Raw genomic sequence first — 20,119 nt, 5'->3', positions numbered from 1 at the left:
GTTTGTTAGTGAAATACATTTAACGTTCATTCTTAATAGAAAAGTATTTAGCTGAGAGAGACTTAACCTATGCCCAGTTCATAATTTTGCAGTGAACTACATTTACAATTTTTTGTCAGGTAGAAAAATGTTTGAAAAGTAATACTGAACCAATTATTATATTTCTGATTCTACAGTGAATATTAATAGTAATGTTATTGAGACCATTCATTTTGACTAAGTCCTGAAGGTAATAGTGTGTATCATTATCTGTTATAATTATGCAAATAGTTTGTTCTGCTCCGTCAGCTCCAACCTTAACGTGAACATATGCAGGTGCCAGAGTTCATTCCACTCTCGTGCTACAAAGTATAGGCTGTGTTTGCCCATTGAAGTTACTTATTTTCAGTTTCTTGAGCAAGAATGTTACTCATTCTTATGCCTAATTATTCTGGAGACCGTTTTTACTATCATTTGGAAGTGTGGATATGTAAATTATTGTTTCTTACTCTTTAAATATTTACGTAATTCTGACTTTCACTTCCGATAAGCCACCTCCGTTAGGTATATCACGGTCAACACAACCAAATTTCTTTCAGAGGGTAACACTGCATTGTGGCTTTATACCATAATTGATTTAACAAGATAGTTTCATTATACGTTCTGCCTCCAACTTCAAGGATGTGGTATAGGAGTAGCAGTGGACAGTAGTGTTACAGTAGGCACCAAACTTTTTCTGTATATGCATCTGTCTGTATTTTCGATACTTATTGACTGTTATGTTGTTTTAGCGTTGATGTGTGATTATACATTAAGTGCAAGCGCTGTGGCTATGCCATCATAAGCCTGATGTGACTGATTTAAGTACACTATCCCAAGATCCTGATGGTAATAGTATGTCTCCCTGTACGTGCGAGAGTTTCTGTACATTTTGTCACATTTTACTGCTGGTATCGTTCAGACTGTTTGAGAATCTTTCACCTATGTTATCGCACTACCCACACCTTTCACTGCTTTAGTGTTGTTGGAGGGATGGCGAGTAAATGTTACTCTGTGCACTGAAATACTGGCAGCACCATGGCAGGCTGTGTAATGTATGTCCATATGTGGAATTAGATTAGGAAATGAGACACTTAAAGTAGTAGAGGAATTTTGCTATTTAGGGAGTAAAATAACTGATGTTGGTCGAAGTAGAGAGGATATAAAATGTAGACTAGCAATGGCAAGGAAAGGTTTCTGAAGAAGAGAAATTTGTTAACATCGAGTATAGATTTAAATGTCAGGAAGTCGTTTCTGAAAGTATTTGTATGGAGTGTAGCCATGTATGGATGTGAAACATGGACGATAACTAGTTTGGACAAGAAGAGAATAGAAGCTTTCGAAATGTGGTGCTAATGAAGAATGCTGAAGATAAGGTGGGTAGATCACGTAACTAATGAGGAGGTATTGAATAGGATTGGGGAGAAGAGAAGTTTTTGGCACAACTTGACTAGAAGAAGGGATCGGTTGGTAGGACATGTTTTGAGGCATCAAGGGATTACAAATTTAGCATTGGAGGGCAGCGTGGAGGGTAAAAATCGTAGAGGGAGACCAAGAGATGAATACACTAAGCAGATTCAGAAGGATGTAGGTTGCAGTAGTACTGGGAGATGAAGAAGCTTGCACAGGATAGAGTAGCATGGAGAGCTGCATCAAACCAGTCTCAGGACTGAAGACCACAACAACAACAACATGTGTGATAGTGTCCGTATTTTTCTCGTATCTCTTATTAAGACTGTATCATTCTTGCTGTTTCAGAATTGGTTAATGTTCCTGCACCCATACAATTTACAGAATCACTAGGAAATGGGGCTGGCAGTTAAACAATAACCCATATATTGAGATGTTGGCCATTCCATCACAGGAACCTGGTGGTGATGATTACAATAATGACACAGAGTTTCTATTGAAGGATCCTTTTATATTTGTGTGTATGTGTCTGCGTCTGTGTTTGTGTGCCTACGTTTTGTGATAAATATGATCTATTGTGCTGTGTTGTTTCAGAAATGCTAGAACAACTGGAGCTACTGCCTGTCACCAGCATCAGGACCATCATGACTGCTGATGACTGAAATGCTCACTGTGGTTATGTTACAGAAAGTGGCTGGCCCATCACAAACAGCAATAGGAATGCCAGCATCAGCACCCTGTCTTCCTTGGACGGTAGCTGTCAGCTTGTCCCATTGCGAGGCACGACAAACCATGTGCCAATCTATCATGATCAGTAGCAGTGCCATCAGTGTCAGTGCTGTTCCCAGCAGCACCACAATCATCAACACCTAAGACCTTCAGGACGAGGTTTTCATAGTATCAATGCCAATCAGATATCAACCAGTAGCAGCTCTTCCACCTGTTCCGACAGTGAAGATTAATTGAAGTATGCTACACAGAACTACCATTTTCAGTGTTTTAAGGAAAAATTAGAAACAGAGTCTAGCTTCACTGCATCCATTATAAGGTGGGGTACCAAGATATAGTTCTTTCCCTCAAGACTGTCTGCTTATTCTGGAAATGGAACTTTCAAGGTTTTAAATGATTTATACTATCCTGTCATTAAGTGCAGTGCTACAGCATGTTGCAAGTTTACTTTTCCACCCAATGAGGGCATCTCAAAGCATATCTTCAAACATATTTGAGATGATAATGAAGAGATGTCACAGGGCACCAAATTCCTAAGTGGTTTTATAATTTTACGGTAAAGCTAATACAGACCCAGCTCTTTAAATTTCAAGAAGGTGATTCAGGTAAAGCTTTTGATGGAATTCTATATTTGAACGTTTACATACACGTATATGATGAAGTACATGTGGGTGGGGGTCTGCCTTGTGAAGAATATGGCTGATAAGAAGACTGTTATTAGTCCAAAACAAAGATCAGTACTAATTTTATGGTCACTTACTGTTTGAAAAAGAAATTATAAGATAAAGCCAAAGCATCCAGAATAATACAAAATGTTATAAATATGATGGCTCATGAGCCTTGAGGATATCAATTAATCTGAGAGGCAAAATCCCCATCACCTGTCAACATTGAATTTTTGACTAATGTTGACACACTCTTCTTATTTGGAAGAGGGATTTGGGGGAAGGAGGGGGGGGGGGGGGGGAGATTTGCCAGTGTTCCCACAGGCATGCCAAGGCAAACAACCCATCCATGTGTGAACAGTCCAGTGCATCTGGTGATTTAAGTTCCATCATATACTAGGATGTAAACAGCTAATACAGGCGTTCCATGGAGCCACATCTACCTGCTGAGGGGGGATTTGATGGCTTACCAGATTAGGTAAAAAGTTCAAAGATGTGCTGGCTCATTTGCAACAGGATACATTCATAGGTAGATTTAACGTAATCTGTTAACTTGTATGACACACAAACAGTGATCTGCTGCTATGCCCAGAGTACCATTTTCAAGATAACAGATGACACCTGAAGCTGATGACAACACTGGAGGGAAAAGCAAGGTACATACTACATTATAAGAGTCTCTAGAAATGTCTGAATTTCGGATTGAACCTGGATAGACTCATCCACAACATTTCCTCCAAACAGTATCCCTAGCTGAAAAAAAAAAAAAAAAAAAAAAAAAAAAAAAAAAAAAAAAAAAAAAAAAAAAAAAAAAAAAAAATTCAAACACAACAGTAAGGGCTAAGATTTTTATAAACTTACTAATAGTGGAGTTTTCAACATGACTATGCTAGATCTTAGAGAAAATTGTGAAATTCACTTAGTTACCTGTTGGAAAAAACCTTAAGGCAAGCGAGATCATACCATCAGGCCAAATTTTAAGCAAAGATTTCGTCACGTTGGAGATGGCTAACGTTTTGGCAGAGTTCTCAAAACCTGTTTATGTGGGTAATTGTGCATAAAACCTAACTGAACTTCACACGTACTAGTTCCGGGGTATGCATACATCAGTTTTGCAAATCAAAAATTACTTTATATGGAACAGACAGAATCATCTACAACTACGTCTACATACGTACTCCGCAAGCCACCTGATGGTGTGTGCCGAAGAGTACTTTGAGTACCTCAATCGGTTCTCCCTTCTATTCCATTCTCGTATTGTTCGTAGAAAGAAAGATTGTCGTATGCCTCTGTGTGGGCTCTAATCTCTCTGACTTTATCCTCATGGTCTCTTCGCGAGATATACATATGAGGGAGCAATATACTGCTTGACTCCTCGGTGAAGGTATGTTCTCGAAACTTCAACAAAAGCCCATAACGAGCTACTGAGGGTCTATTTTGCAGAGTCCTCCACTGGAGGTTATCTATCACCTCCGTAACGCTCTCGCGATTACTAAATGATCCTGTAACAAAGCACACTGCTCTCTGTTGGATCTTCTCTATCTCTTCTATCAGCCATATGTGGTACAGATCCCACACCGGTGAGCAGTATTCAAACAGTGGGCAAACAAGTGTACTGTAACCTACTTCCTTTGTTTTCGGACTGCATTCCCTTAGTATTCTTCCAATGAATCTCAGTCTGGCATCGGCTTTACCGACGATCAACTCTATATGATCATTCCATTTTAAATCACTCCTAATGCCTACTCCCAGATAATTTATGGAATTAACTGCTTCCAGTTGCTGACCTGCTATATTGTAGCTAAGTGATAAAGGATCTTTCATTCTATGTATTCGCAGCACATCTGTTGGGTGAGGGTTGCTACCTACATAAACTAATAGTGTGTCACACCAATGTATTGGGCACATCTGCTAATGTGGCTGGTAGTCCTTAGGGCATAGAGCTGGATAACAATAAGATTATCAGCCTGCTGAAAGACAAGGCAAATTTAATGCTGATTGTAGAGTCTGTAGGTCTCCATCCTAATACAGATAATGGGCCCACCCATAGATGGACTAAGCGTGAGTGGCATGCAGCAGGAATGTCAGTTGTGAGTGGAGACTGCTTGAAGTGCCTGTGTGGCTGTGTTGGTGTTGCTCTGTCTCTAGGTCCACATTTAGTGCAACAGTTCAATCATGAATTTATGAGATACACAGCGCATTATTTCTCAGAACTGGCCTGCTGTGATATGACGACATGTGCGTCACCTATGCTAATGGCATCAAAACTCTGCTTTACACACACCATTTACTTGAATGATACAGTACATTTGTGTGTGTGTGTGTGTGTGTGTGTGAGTGCGCGCGCACGTTATATGTAAGACGAAAATATGTGCGTATGTGGAATTGTATGACCAGCTGATCATACTATATTTATATATCTGTAATTGCACGTGTGTCTGTCTTTAAACTCTGAATGTGAGTGTTTATGTTGTTTACACATGACATATATGAGGTTTTTTGCAAACAGTGCGTGTGACACATATTTAATTTGACAACCAATGCGTGTATTATCTGAACAGTAGGTTAAAATCGTTGCTGAGTGTCGTAACAAAAGATATAGCTTTTAATTTGATGTTAAGTTTCATATGGGAACTCTAAATAGGTATTCATGACAGGCGCACTTAAAGTGCATAAAATGTATAATTTCTTTAACAATAATTGTGCTCTGAGTTTTTGAAGTTGTTATAAAAAAAACGTGTAATTTTGTGAACTATTTGTAAACTGTTCTACCAATATTTCAGTCATGTGCAGTGCAGTAGTTTGTCATGCATCTCAATGTTTATGACATCATTTCTTTGTGTGGTACTGTAACGTCTATTAGCAAAGAACATATTTTGTAGTAAAGAGAGAACATTGTGCATCATATTCTGTTATTTATGGAATTATGTTTTTTTTATTATTATTTATTTTAGATAATATCTGTGTCGGCGAGTACTGAAACCGCACAGGCGATAAATATCATACAAAGATAAGAATATACCACTAGTATAAATAATACATAACGAACATTAATTTCTCTGTCTTCTTTTTGGAGTTGTACGAGTAAGATAGCCTGTGACACTGTAGTATATGCTAACGTACTCTTCTTTTGTCAAGGTCGATAGATGTACGCCATTACGTACTCATTGTAAAAGGTGTGTATTAGTTAACATATTTGAATGTTTTGAATAGAGTTATTTAATGAAGCCTTGCATTATTATTTGTAGTAGCTTGCTTGGAATATTATCCCATCCTTTTGAGATATTTTCAGTTATTTAAATATTATCCGTGGTGCAGAGCTGCGCTACGAACGAACGAGCCGCTGCCGCGGCGCATTCAAACTGCATAAAAAGAAATCGATCATACCGCAAAGAAGCGGGAAGGTAATAGTGAAATAAAATCATCTCTTTCAGCTTCCGGACTTGCAGAGCAGAGCAGCAGATTTTATGATGTGTTTTGCAGGTTGACGCGGGCTGCTGATAATATATTACTAACAGTACAAAAAAGATAATTTACCTTCGTAACATAATAGGAATTTCGCTGTGATTAGTTCTTGTCTGGCAAACCTTATAGTGAAAACGTATTTTTCTCCGACAATAGTCTCATGTTCTTGTGCTAGTCGTGGTAATTATTGGTGTTTTACTCTTAACAAAAATCCACTGCAAAATTATTTTGATGATGGACAATCTTTGCGAACTGTAACATAAATATTTCATAACAAAATAATTTTTCATTTTCAATAACTATAAAGTAGGGAAGATATGTTGACTTGTATAGTGAGTTACAGTAACGAAAAATGTTCCTTTAATAGAAAGCCAGTTACAGAACAATAAGAACCCAATATATTCTGTTTTGTTGAAAATTAATGATTATAAAGAAATTCATGGCACAGCATTAATAAAAGGTATTTCGCGGCTCTTTTCGTATATGCGTTGTTACGCAAATAATAATAATAAAACAAAGCAAAATAAGAGAAAAGAGTTTTTACGAAAAGAGAAACTGCGTCACAAAAAATGCTAAATTCGCTGAAAAGGGCTAAAAATGTGGGATGAAAAACTGGCGCCCATAAACGCGGGGCCCGAATTTACAGTGGCCACGAAAATAAATGTTTATGTAATTTCTTTCAGTGTCTATTGTTATATATATATGTATGTATTTAGTGATAAATGTATGTATGTGTATCATGATTAATGCCATGTATTAATGAATGTACAAAAATTCTTTCATGAAACAACGCACCACTGCAAGCGAGTCAGAGGAAACGATCCTGATAGTACTGAGAAACTGTAACGACTACATAATCCGGGGGCAGCCGAACCCCGAGATCAGATAAACTAAAAGTAAGACTACAGTGTAGTTGTCCTGTTTGTAGAAGCTTAACTCCAGTGAAGTGATCTCATATCGCTAGTGGTGTGTAGTTTGATGTTAGTGTTTATGACCGGACAAAGTTGATTGTAGATAGTAATTTTTAGTGTGCCGTGTATTGTAGATAAATTAACATATTTTGTGTGCAAGTGAAAAAACTGTCAGATCTTGTGTTCGAGTAGGTAATTTATGAATATGGTTAAATTGCGTAGTCAACGTCCGAGCAATATGGATACTGAGGAACAGCCATTAGTTAGTGCAGGAAATGTAGAAGCGGGTGCATTAAGCAGTACAATTACTCTCTCTGAGGAGATACCATGCAAAAATGTGGGGGCAGGGGCACAGGAAGTGATGCCACCGCCCACCAGTGCTCAAGGAGAGGTAGATAAAGAAATTACACCACCTCCAGAAAAGCAGGAACCAGAGAGTGGTAATCTGCCTGGTGGGAATTCACTTCAGGCGTTATTAGAGCGCGTGCTGGATTACCAGGCAAAATTTGCGCAACAGCAAGCCGAGCGAGATCGCCAGCAAGCTGAGGGAGATCGCCAGTTAGCAGAAAATTTACTTGCCCAGCAAGCTGAGCGAGATCGCCAGTTAGAGGAAAAGTTTCTTGCCCAGCAAGCTGAGCGAGATCGCCAATTAACAGAAAATTTACTTGGCCAGCAGGCTGAGAGGGATCGCCAGCAAGCGGAGCGAGACCAGCAACTTGTGCAATCGTTAGGACATATGAAAAAAGAGATTGCCTGTATGAAACAGAATTATGAGTCGATACCTAAGGCCGTGCAGGAGTTGCTGTACAGGTCAACAACCTGCAAGTAGCAAACACTAACAGGGTAGACGAGATAGGTGTCTTAGCCAACCGATTAGAAAAGCTAGAAATAGATTCCACACAGCTTGTAGAGCAGAAGTGGAACGAACAAGCAACTAAAATTGAAACCGAATTCAACTCATGGCTAGAAGTAAAGGAGAGTGAGATCGACAAAAATATTAATTCTAAGGTACAAGCAGCCATAGAGATAGAGATCCCGAATCGTTCAGTACCGCAGTAAATAGTCAGGTACAGAACGACGTGCAAAACATCAAACAAATACTCAGTGAGGATATTCCGCAGTGGCAAGTGAATATTAACAAACGGATATCCGACTTGGAAAAGGGTTTAGCACAAAGTAGCAAACATCTTGAACATGAAACTATGTCGCCAACAGCCAATGTTTTTGGCAACGCACAAACTTATACTGTATGCGACGCAACAATGGTGAATCTTTAGGCGATAATGCAAAGAGCTTTAGCTTCGGTTCGGAGCACACAGCCTATGTCCCAGGAGCAAACCAGTATAGTCCAAAAATATTAGTTGAAGAAATTTTGATAAAAAATAGGCAATTTCAAACATTTACTGCTGAACGGAAGTCAGTACACCCAGTAGTATTCATAAAAAGCTTTAAAAATATCTTGCCTAGTGTGTGGAATGAAGCACAGAAAATTCAATACGTAATGTCATACATTCAGGGTGATGCAGCATTGTGGGCTACGGAAGTAGCAGACAGCTGCATGACATACGAACAGTTTGAGAGGCCATTTTTGTCGAAGTACTTGTCGCCTTGTATACAAGAGCGGCTAAGAAAAGAAGTATACAATCCCGAACCGTACGCACCCCGTCTTGGGTATTTCGAGAAGTACATAAACAAAACGCGTTACTGGGACGAGCCTATCTCACCAAGGGGACGAGCCTATCTCACCAAGAGACATAATAAGACTCCTAAAATCACATTTACCCCTTCATATCAAAGAGAAATTAATACACGTACCAGAAAGCGACATGGAACATTTGCTGTCTGTTCTAGATTCAATAGACTTAATCCAGGAAGACGCAAATGCAGCGTGTGATCACTCGCGGAATAATGGATCAGGGTGTAAACATGACAGAAATAATAGTGCACAAAACCACAACCATGGAAATGGTGGGAGTGGTAACAAGCGGCAAGAGCATTCGCAAAATTGTAATAATGGCAGAAATCTAAACGGGTATGGTCAGCCGTCTCATAATAAAAAGCGTCGGTTTGACGACCGGTACGATTCCGGACTGCCAGGGACCAACCGCTGGAAAAATGCGCGAGGTCAGTGGCATAGCAATTACAATGACGGTAATCGTAATTAGAATCAGCGACCAAGCCCAGAGCGGCAGGGTAATGACCGGAACGACAACAACAGACCACCACTGCAAAACGCGCCTATTGCGCAGTCGTGGCGGCCCACAAACCAAAGCGTAAACATAGTAGAGGTCGCGGACAATAGCCGTCCAAGTACCTCGCAAGCAAGCCATCCAACAAACTAGAATCGGCCTCGATATGCTCTCCATCGCTGGCCGAGGGGTGGAGTGAGAGCAACACGAATGACAATAATATCCCTGGAATACATATGCTGCGATACAACGACGGTATCAGTATGGATAAAGATCTACTGACCGAACCGCATGAATGTAAGATAGATAGCAACGAAAATGTACAAGCCATAATAGAAGCGAAAATCAATGATGTTGCAGTGAATATAATCATTGACACAGGTGCCTCAGTGAGTGTAATGAGTACAGAGTTGTTTAAAGTGCTAGGGAAGGGACGTAGCATACCGACTTTCCCGGTTAATAATTGCAAGGTGTCGGGAGCTATAAGTGCACAGAGCCAGTTAGTTAAGTATCAGGTGCAGGTGGAGATTTGTAAGGAGGGCGAAGCCATAGTGAGCTCGTTCCTCATTGTTAAAGGGTTAAAGGTGGCCTGCATTCTGGGAGTAGATTTTCTCCGTGAGAGGGACGCAGTGATCGACCTCTCCTCGGGAAAACTAAGCATAGTTAATTGAGGTAGGAGGATTGAGTTGTCTATGATGAAATCGAAGGAGGTACTTGTGCCATGTTGCAATCGAATTAACATCAAATGTAGGAGCCCCTGGATACTACACCTCAATGATTATTCACCTGTGACGGATCTCTATTATCCGAGTATAGGAGATAGAAATTTTGAACCAAATGTTGATGAATTTCAAACCAAAGTACAGGAATCTGAAAGTTTAAGCAACATACAAAAGCAACAGTTTACGCAGCTGTTATCAGAATATAACATGGTATTTACTGACCGACCAGGAATAGTCAAAGGGTACCACTATCACATAGAGGTGATGCCCCATAAAACATACTGTCGCGCATCTTACTCCATCCCTTGGTCGAGGAGGGAGGTAGTGGCTAAAGAGATTCGGAAGATGTTAGAATGGGATATCATTGAGCCCTCTCTCTCCCCATACAGTAGTCCTCTTGTAGCAGTGGCGAAAGCCGACGGAAAAATTCGGCTAGTGTTAGATGCACGGGATATCAATAAAATTATTATACCCGTCAGAACTCGCCCAGAAAATTTAGATGAGCAGATACAAAAATTCCACGGAGTGCAGTACTTGACCTCGGTCGATCTTAAAAGTTCGTACTGGCAAATCCCACTTACGCCAGAATCAAGGAAGTACACAACCTTCATATTCGGAGGGCGAAGTTACCAATTCAAGGTACTTCCCTTCGGGTTGAATGTAAGTGCTGGAGTATTTATTACTGCTCTAGACACGGTACTGGGTCCTGACTTGTTAGAAAAAATCACAGTATATGTTGATGACCTTGTAATCGCGACTGCTACTTGGGACGAACATATGGAATTGCTACATAGAGTATTAGAGAAATTTAAGCAAGCAGGTGTGACAGCAAATTTAGAAAAGTCAAAATTCGGACGCAATAAAATTAAATTCCTAGGACACCTTATCACGCCGCTTGGTATCAGCCCAGACAACAAAAAACTAGAGGCGATCCGAGAATTTCCGAGCCCCCGAACTAAGAGACAATTGAAAGCGTTCATTGGACTTACGTCTTTTTTCAGAAGGTGCGTACCTAATCAGTTGTTAACTGACGCGTCATTGTTAAATCTACTGCGAAAAAATGTGCAGTGGGTTTGGACTGACAAATGTCAGTAAGCTTTCGAAGCAATTAAAACCTCCCTGCTGAATGCAAATATTTTGCAGCACCTGGACCTATCAAAAAATTTTTGTCTTGCGACGGACTCATGTTCCTATGGCTTGGGAGCGTGCCTGATCCAGTGGGAGGAAGGCAACGACCCGGCAACAATAAAGATTATCGGCTTTGCCAGTAGGACCTTAACTAGCTGCGAGAGAGCCTACTCAGCAACCGAACTGGAAGCGCTCGCCGTAGTCTGGGCTGTAAAAAAGTTTAATTACTATCTATATGGGAAGGAGATTAAAGTGTATAGTGACCACCAGGCGTTAAGTTTTTTGATGTCATGCAAGCTATTCCATACCCGACTAAGGAGATGGATGCTTACATTACAAGAATACCGAATAAAGATTATGTACATAAAAGGACAAGATAACATAGTAGCGGATGCTTTGTCGCGACTGCCGGTAGGATTGCCGGAGTTAGCAGAAATGCTAGAACAATCCGTCGAGTATAAAGTGCTTTTAGTACGAGACAATGCTTACAGGAAAGATTTTCTATATATATGTCAAAATATGTCTGAACTACAGAGGTCAGATCCGATGTGGGCAAAAATCATTAACAATATTGAAAATAGTGTCAACAAAAGAGATGAGCAAGGTTTTAAAATTGTGGACAATATTTTGTATCATAAACTTAGCACGAAAGAAGACTGCTGGGCAGTATGCATACCTAACCAGTCCGTCAAAGTCATAGTATGGCACACGCACTTAGCATGGGGCCATGCAGGGATCGGGAAGTGTGCAGAAATCATGGCGAGATACTGCCACTTTCCCCGAATGAAACACCAAATTCAGGTAACAGTTAGGACTTGCGCTATGTGCCAGAAAGCAAAACACTATAATAGGTCCACCAAATTTGAACTTCATCCCATAGTTCCACTCCGGCCGCTTCAATTAGTATCTGTGGATGTAGCAGGTCCCTATCCCATGGCCAGAGAAGGTATGAAATATATACTGGCCATGTACGATATTTTTTCCAAATACTTGGCAATTTATTGTATAAAATCAGCTACTGCCAAAACCATAGTCAGACGGATCAATCAAGAATACTTGCTCCAAGTGGGGAAACCTGAAGCCATAACGACTGACAATGCCACTTATTTCACGGGTCGCACTTGGAAAAATTACATAATGGAACAAGGTATACAGCATATTCTGGTATCCCGGTTCCATCCAGAAGCAAGTATAGTCGAAAGAACGTTCAGAGAATTGAATAAGTTCCTTAGAATTTACATAGGGAACCGACACACAAGATGGCCTGAGTTGGTACCTAAATTTGTAGAAATACACAATTTAACACCCCACTCAAGTACAGGATACCCACCAGTAGAGATATTGAAAGGGGTTAACGAGATGCAGAATGAATGGCTCACGCCTTTACCGAAACTACCAGCCAGGGCAGAAACAAGAGAGGAAAAGATAAAAAAGATGTGGGACAACCTAACCAGCTGTGCTGCAAAGAGAAAAAAGAAGTACGACCGAGGTGTAACTAACAAGCAGAAATACAATGTAGGGGACATGGTGCTTGTTCGTAACCACCCCAAATCCTCAGCCACCCTAAAGCGAAATAGTAAGTGGCAATTGGTATATTCAGGGCCCTTTGAAGTAATAAAGGTGCCACACGAATGTAGCTATTTGTTAGCACATCCCCAGACGGGGAAAATAAAAGGACTGTATCCACGTAAAGATGTAAAATTATTTATTCAGTGACATGTCTGATGTAAATAGTAGTAGTAAGAAGATTTCAATTGTGTTTTAGAGTATAAGTATGTTAGTTTTAAGAAAGAATGTGTGTATAGTTAAAACTTTGAGGAAGTAGAATCAGTAAACTGAGCAATAACAGGCAAATTGAAGACTTTGTTTACAGACAGTTAGTGTCATTAAAATACGATATGCTCTTCAAGCAATGAATAATCTTTTTGTTGACAAAATAAGAATTAATTTCTTGAATCATTTTCCATTGGTAGTAAGTAAGTACAATTAATGATGCAATCTCATATACTTATGAAACAGGTGTAATTGTGTTAGAATTAAGGAACCCTGAGAGAGAGTCTCTACTAGCCAAAAATGGACTTTGTAGCACGAAATAATTATGTGATGTAATGTTTACTGCCAATAGTGATCTGAGAACGACACTGGAGCAGAATTCAATCAAAAACAAAGCCGCTCCGTGTAACCTACGCTTTGTATGTATCGATGCTTCAATTGAAGCCTGTGTACTCGGTACACGGTCTTGAATATTAATTACGCGGTACGCGAATCAAGTTACGCGGAAACTACAGTGTAGTCCTGTAGGACGGATCATTAAAAATAATACTAGTACTAAATGAAGTATTTATTGAGCAATATGCCCCAGTCAAGCTGTCATGCACATGGTAAAATCTGTTTGCTAGATGGGTGATAACCTGGCAAGCTACACTAAAAAAGGAAAAGAAAGCTATGTACCAAAAATCACACACCTTTAAACAATTACAAAAAAAGCCATATATGTCTAGTGATAGTATTAAAAGTGTGTAATGACAAGGTAACACAATGGACTCAATGTAAATGAGAGTGATTATGCTAAGAACAGTTGTTATGCATTAAAAATAAACTGTGTGCATAAACAATCTAGGAAAGGACGGAATATTGTGTGTAGTAGGGACATAAAATGACTGTTGTACCTGCACCAATATATACGTCGGGATAAGTTAAGTGTTGAGTGACTAACTGTCATAGTGCAGTGCTCAACGAACAATACACTGAGTAAAAACGGTAGTTAATGATCCGCTCGGAGTCGATACAAACAAACATCGCTCAACGGAAACATTTAGTGGGTGTGTGAACCGAAACATTTTCGCGTGTTGAGAGACGCTTTGGCAGCGAATCGACCGTGAAAACAAATGAAAGTGTGTAGTACAATGTGTGTGTGACGAACCCTAAATACCAGTGTCACAAGAGACCCGTTATCACGCCAAAACAGCCTGTGCATACCAGCGAAGCGACGGCGTAATGAACAATAAACGCTTTTAACCAAAGGGCATTTTCTTCCACAGCTAATAATTTGTATCCTTAAAGACAGTACACCGTTGTGGAATATTTGTTTCATGCGTTACGACGGGGAGCCATGCGGAGAAGCAGAGACGGGTGCCGTGCCGCCAGCCAGCCGGTCGCGGAAAACACTGCAACACGCCGACATTGGGGAATGATTCGGCGCGGTTCGCGACTGCTCGGGCGCCACCTCAGCACGCCGTCGCTGTTACTGCGAGCAGGTCGTCGACCTCAGCGGACGTTGGCACGCCGCGTTCCAGACGACGCTACGCAACAATTGCTTCGCGCCGCCCGCTCCGTACGACATTGTTGACGTTCAACCGAACATTACCAACTACGTTGTTAATGTACTAATATGAAAACGATTTATTGGACACGAAATTACGTGATAAACATTTTTTTCTCTTCTTTAGTTTACTGTGTATAAACTCAAAACATTCACTTGTTCAATGATATATGTGATATGTGTTCGTCATATTAGTGAAGCAAACTGACACGAATGCCATACCATGGTAGAACATTTGTCGTGAGTAAGTGTAGAGATAATCCATTACATTACTGTAAAACTGTTGAATGATTGACTTTCATAGTGACACAGAACACAAATGTGAGTGTAGAAGGTACATTTTTAACAGAGAGACTAAAAGTTTAACATTGGGTAATAAATAACCTTTGTTATCTGTGAACATTGGATAAAGTCCAACCTTTTTTGATGAACAATCAAACCGTGTGTTAAGACAAACCAGGTGAGATGACCATGGCTCCGGCGCAGTTTTCCCAGGTTTTCTGACCGCACGTAGCCCAAATGGGGGAGCCAGAAAACTGTAATGACCCTGGGACTAGGTTTACGGTCACCTCGCAAAGTGTGAAAAAACTATAAAGAGTGTAATTAAAACTATAATGTAAAAGAGCAAAGAAGTGAACAGTGAATATTCCAAACAAGGTGATAGACAACGACAAAACGGACGTTAGTGGCAGCATATTGCCGAACATTCTTAACGTTAGTCAATTGCTGCCAGGGGGCATTGTAACGTCTATTAGCAAAGGACATATTTTGTAGTAAAGAGAGAACATTGTGCATCATATTCTGTTATTTATGGAATTATGTATTTTTTTTATTATCATTTATTTTAGATAATATCTGTGTCGGCGAGTACTGAAACCGCACAGACGATAAATATCATACAAAGATAAGAATATACCACTAGTATAAATAATACAGAACGAACATTAATTTCTCTGTCTTCTTTTTGGAGTTGTACGAGTAAGATAGCCTGTGACGCTGTAGTATATGCTAACGTAGTCTTCTTTTGTCAAGGTCGATAGATGTACTCCATTACGTACTCATTGTAAAAGGTGTGTATTAGTTAACATATTTGAATGTTTTGAATAGAGTTATTTAATGAAGCCTTGCATTATTATTTGTAGTAGCTGGCTTGGAATATTATCCCATCCTTTTGAGTTATTTTCAGTTATTTAAATATCATCCGTGGTGCAGAGCTGCGCTACGAACGAACGAGCCGCTGCCGCGGTGCATTCAAACTGCAATAAAAGAAATCGATCATACCGCAAAGAAGCGGGAAGGTAATAGTGAAATAAAATCATCTCTTTCAGCTTCCGGACTTGCAGAGCAGAGCAGCAGATTTTATGATGTGTTTTGCAGGTTGACGCGGGCTGCTGATAATATATTACTAACAGTACAAAAAAGATAATTTACCTTCGTAACATAATAGGAATTTCGCTGTGATTAGTTCTTGTCTGGCAAACCTTATAGTGAAAACGTATTTTTCTCCGACAATAGTCTCATGTTCTTGTGCTAGTCGTGGTAATTATTGGTGTTTTACTCTTAACAAAAATCCACTGCAAAATTATTTTGATGATGGACAATCTTTGCGAACTGTAACGTAAATATTTCATAACAAAATAATTTTTCATTTTCAATAACTATAAAGTAGGGAAGATATGTTGACTTGTATAGTGAGTTACAGTAACGAAAAATGTTCCTTTAATAGAAAGCCAGTTACAGAACAATAAGAACCCAATATATTCTGTTTTGTTGAAAATTAATGATTATAAAGAAATTCATGGCACAGCATTAATAAAAGGTATTTCGCAGCTCTTTTCGTATATGCGTTGATACGCAAATAATAATAATAAAACAAAGCAAAATAAGAGAAAAGAGTTTTTACGAAAAGAGAAACTGACGCGAAAGTACCATGATATAATTTTGTAGATACATTTAGAGAGGCTATTTGCTGCAGTCAAATAACTTATAGAATTCATAGGTTTTCTCCTCTGACATCACCATTTAAATAGTTGTCAACCTACGTTTAAGTTTGATGGGAAATTCTAAATGGTAACTAATATGTCATATAACATTGTGTCATTTCAACTGAAGATATGTGAGCCCAGTTTTCCTCTAAGTTTAAGCAACTGTCATGCTGATATCTTAGTTCAAAGAAGCTGTTACAGAACTTACTTTAAAATATATGTGAGATGGTAGAATGAAAGGTAATGAATGACTAGAGCTTGACAAATTAGATTTACTCATTCATAAAACATCCTTTATGCCAGATAGCGACATCAGGGGAGAAAACACAGTAGCCATCTTGAATTCTATGTTTATCACAAGTGATCTACATTGCAAAACATGTACTATTTAGATTTACCAGCAGCTGGTTCTTAGAGCAACAGCCCTACTTCTATAGTGATATCTGGAGAAAACCCAGTGGCCATCTTGAATTCCATATTGAGAACAAGTAATCTACCTCCACAAAAAGGACAATGTATCATCTTGGTTTTTTGAATCTTCCAACAATTTATGCTCTGGACAGCACCTTCCACAGTGGCATCATAAGAGTGGTTGGGAGAAAACCCTGTAGCACAGCTGTGCTATTTTTTTATTACTCACATTTTGTACCCAAAGCAATCGACCTGCTAGGGGAAATCTGGCAATACTACGTGATATCACAAGGGGAGGGGAGAAGTGGGGAGATCTGACAGCTCACCGATTACGTCATAGATGTCGTCATATATGCAACCCACTTTGTACCAAAATTTGTACAGTATACCTCCCACGGAAGAGTGACGTTATCAGCTTTGGTATCCAGCGGTTCAAAGGTGCCTGAAGCAGTCTATGGTTAATGACAACAGTTTCGTTAATTTAAGTGTCAGTGTTTGCAATTCATGTGCACCAACCCTTGAAAGAAGTGATTACGTTTCTCTACATGCACGTACAAGGTGAACAAGAGCTCCTGTCAAAGTACGTTACCGAGCGAGGTGGCGAAGTGGCTAGCACACTGGACTCGCATTCGGGAGGACGACGGTTCAATCCCGCGTCCGGCCATCCTGATTTAGGTTTTCCGTGATTTCCCTAAATCACTCCAGGCAAATGCCGGGATGGTTCCTTTGAAAGGGCACGGCCGACTTCCTTCTCCGTCCTTCCCTAACCCGATGAGACCGATGACCTCGCTGTTTGGTCTCTTCCCCCAAACCAACCAACCAACCAAAGTACGTTAGTAATGTTCGACGTGCTGCTCACACTTTGTTTACTGCATAATAATTCTGAAGTTGTTAGCAATGTGTTGGGAGTGTCGTGCGACACTGTTCGTCCCTAGGTCTACTTCCCAGTCAGAGCTCGAGGTACATGTTCAGTAAGTTGCAAATATCACATAAACCGATGAGCAGAGTCCGCGAGGCAACTGTTTTGCTTGACGAATGAGGTGTTAATGGTATTATGCCCAAATTAATCAGGTTACTGAATATCATTTGTAACACCTTGTCTTTCGGATTGGCCTTAAATACATAAACTTACTCCTATTGTATAAGAATGTGCGGATACATCAAGATAAGGTCCTTGGCTTAATCTGAGTTGTGGGCGAATGAACATGTGGCCAGATATCAATTGAAGAATAATGTGTTGTATCGGATCAGTCAAACAGGCAGAAATGGTAAGATTATGGTATCCCACTGTTTGGTTCCAATAATATTTAAATATCATGAGTATCAGATTGGTGGTCACTTGGAAGTGTTTAAAACTGTGATGAAGATCAGATAATGTTCTCTGGAAGGAGACAGACAAAATCGTTAGAATGTTGTTGGGATGAATGAAACTGCAACGAGTCCTCATCTTGGTCTTGTTTGCAGTGTACCCCCAAGGGACCAGTTTTATGTTGATTGTGTGGGCTCGTTCACGCGTTAGTTACGTATCATCTATGTAAGTGACTAATGTTAACATTTATGAAAATATTAATTTTTTCCTAGGCACACAACTACACAAAAAACTAATTTAAATAAATAATCTTCCATAAAATAGTAATTTCCCAGAAGTAATGATTTTCGGTTAGATTTAAAACTTGCTTAGCTTTCTGTCAGACACTTTACGTTGTTATGTAAAGACCAAGTTGATACGTTTACGCGTTTCTATTGGTTATTTATAAGGTGGAAGGCCACAACAGCGGGTATTCTTCGCTGCTCGCAGTTTATATCTAGTACTCTTGATCTTCCTCAATATCCAGTTTTTGATAATATTGAAGTGTGATATTATTTAGTGTCTGAAATGTTCCGGTGACTTGACCTGCGCTTTATTTATTCTGCGTAAATTTTTAATCTGCGCACTTTCCTTTAAAATTCTTCACTCTTTCAGTCCGAAGGTAACACTGTTTTGACTATGGTGAAGCATCATTGAACTATTTACATGTTTTTAACTAGAGTGGGGTATAATCTGACGAATTGTCACAGTGGGTGCGGACGTTACCAAAAATGGCGCCGATAATAGGTGAAACGCTGAAATCTATCCACTAAATATTTCTTGTTTCGCCGTCTAGAAAAAAATGGTTTTTCGTGATATTATGTAGATAGGCTTTCGTGAAATATGTCTTTGGTGTTTTTTAGTAGTTGTGGGTAATATTAGTTATTATACGCCCGAAGACTGAATCAGACAAAAGTTTCAGATTGCTTCAGGTCAGTGTTTACATAGAATATATGTATATTCACTCACGATCTTCGAATTAATAATCAACTCAGTGGATATCAATGATTCGTTTGATACAATCTAGGTTTTATCAGACTTAAGATACATGTTACTTTGTTGTGTATTAAATAAACCGAGGAATCGTAAGGACGAAAAGTTGCAGACACTGACCGTGAGTTACTTGACAGCCGAAAGCCACCTTGAGCTAAATGAGCAGCGTCGGTTTGCTCTCGTGCCGACTCAGGTATCTTCATTTGCAGAGAGCTTTCTCGTGCTCTGAACAAACAGTCCGTGAGTCCCACAGCCGTTATTTGGACTTTCTCTGCCCTCTCGTTACTTCAGTCGGACCCCCCTTATACAAAATTGAAAAGTTTGCATAGAATTCCACGGAAGTGCCTCTTGAAAAGTGACGGCGAGATGAAAGCAAACTTATAAATGCTGATGCGGTGGATCTTTTATGCGAACGGGAGAGGAAATTATTGCACCCAATAACTCGCTTGATCTTGTCCCTCCTGTTCGTTATTTGACAACCTGATATTCATCCGGTATCCAACTTTTAAACACTGACAATATTTCATGGGGTATCGGCTTCAATTTCATTCTGAAGATGATCCTGATCGCTTGAAAGCTTATCAGCAACAGTGAAAAGACGTTTGTAACTTCATGTACTACATACTGTTTACTTTTAAATTATTTGCATTCTCACAGTATCCGGATGGGGCATTTAACAGTAAGTCGTCAAATCTAATTATTCCAGTTGTTTCCTCGTGTGAGCACCCTACGGATTCTTTCGGTTTCCTGACGGGTTTAACTTTGTATTTTGGTTCTTTGATCTATAATCATTACTCTCTTTCGTTTCGTGTAGTAACTTACA

Source organism: Schistocerca americana, chromosome 3, assembly GCF_021461395.2.
Source record: "Schistocerca americana isolate TAMUIC-IGC-003095 chromosome 3, iqSchAmer2.1, whole genome shotgun sequence".
Lineage (NCBI taxonomy): Eukaryota > Metazoa > Arthropoda > Insecta > Orthoptera > Acrididae > Schistocerca > Schistocerca americana.
The sequence above is the reverse complement of the archived record's forward strand: the minus strand, read 5'-3'. Positions refer to the sequence as shown.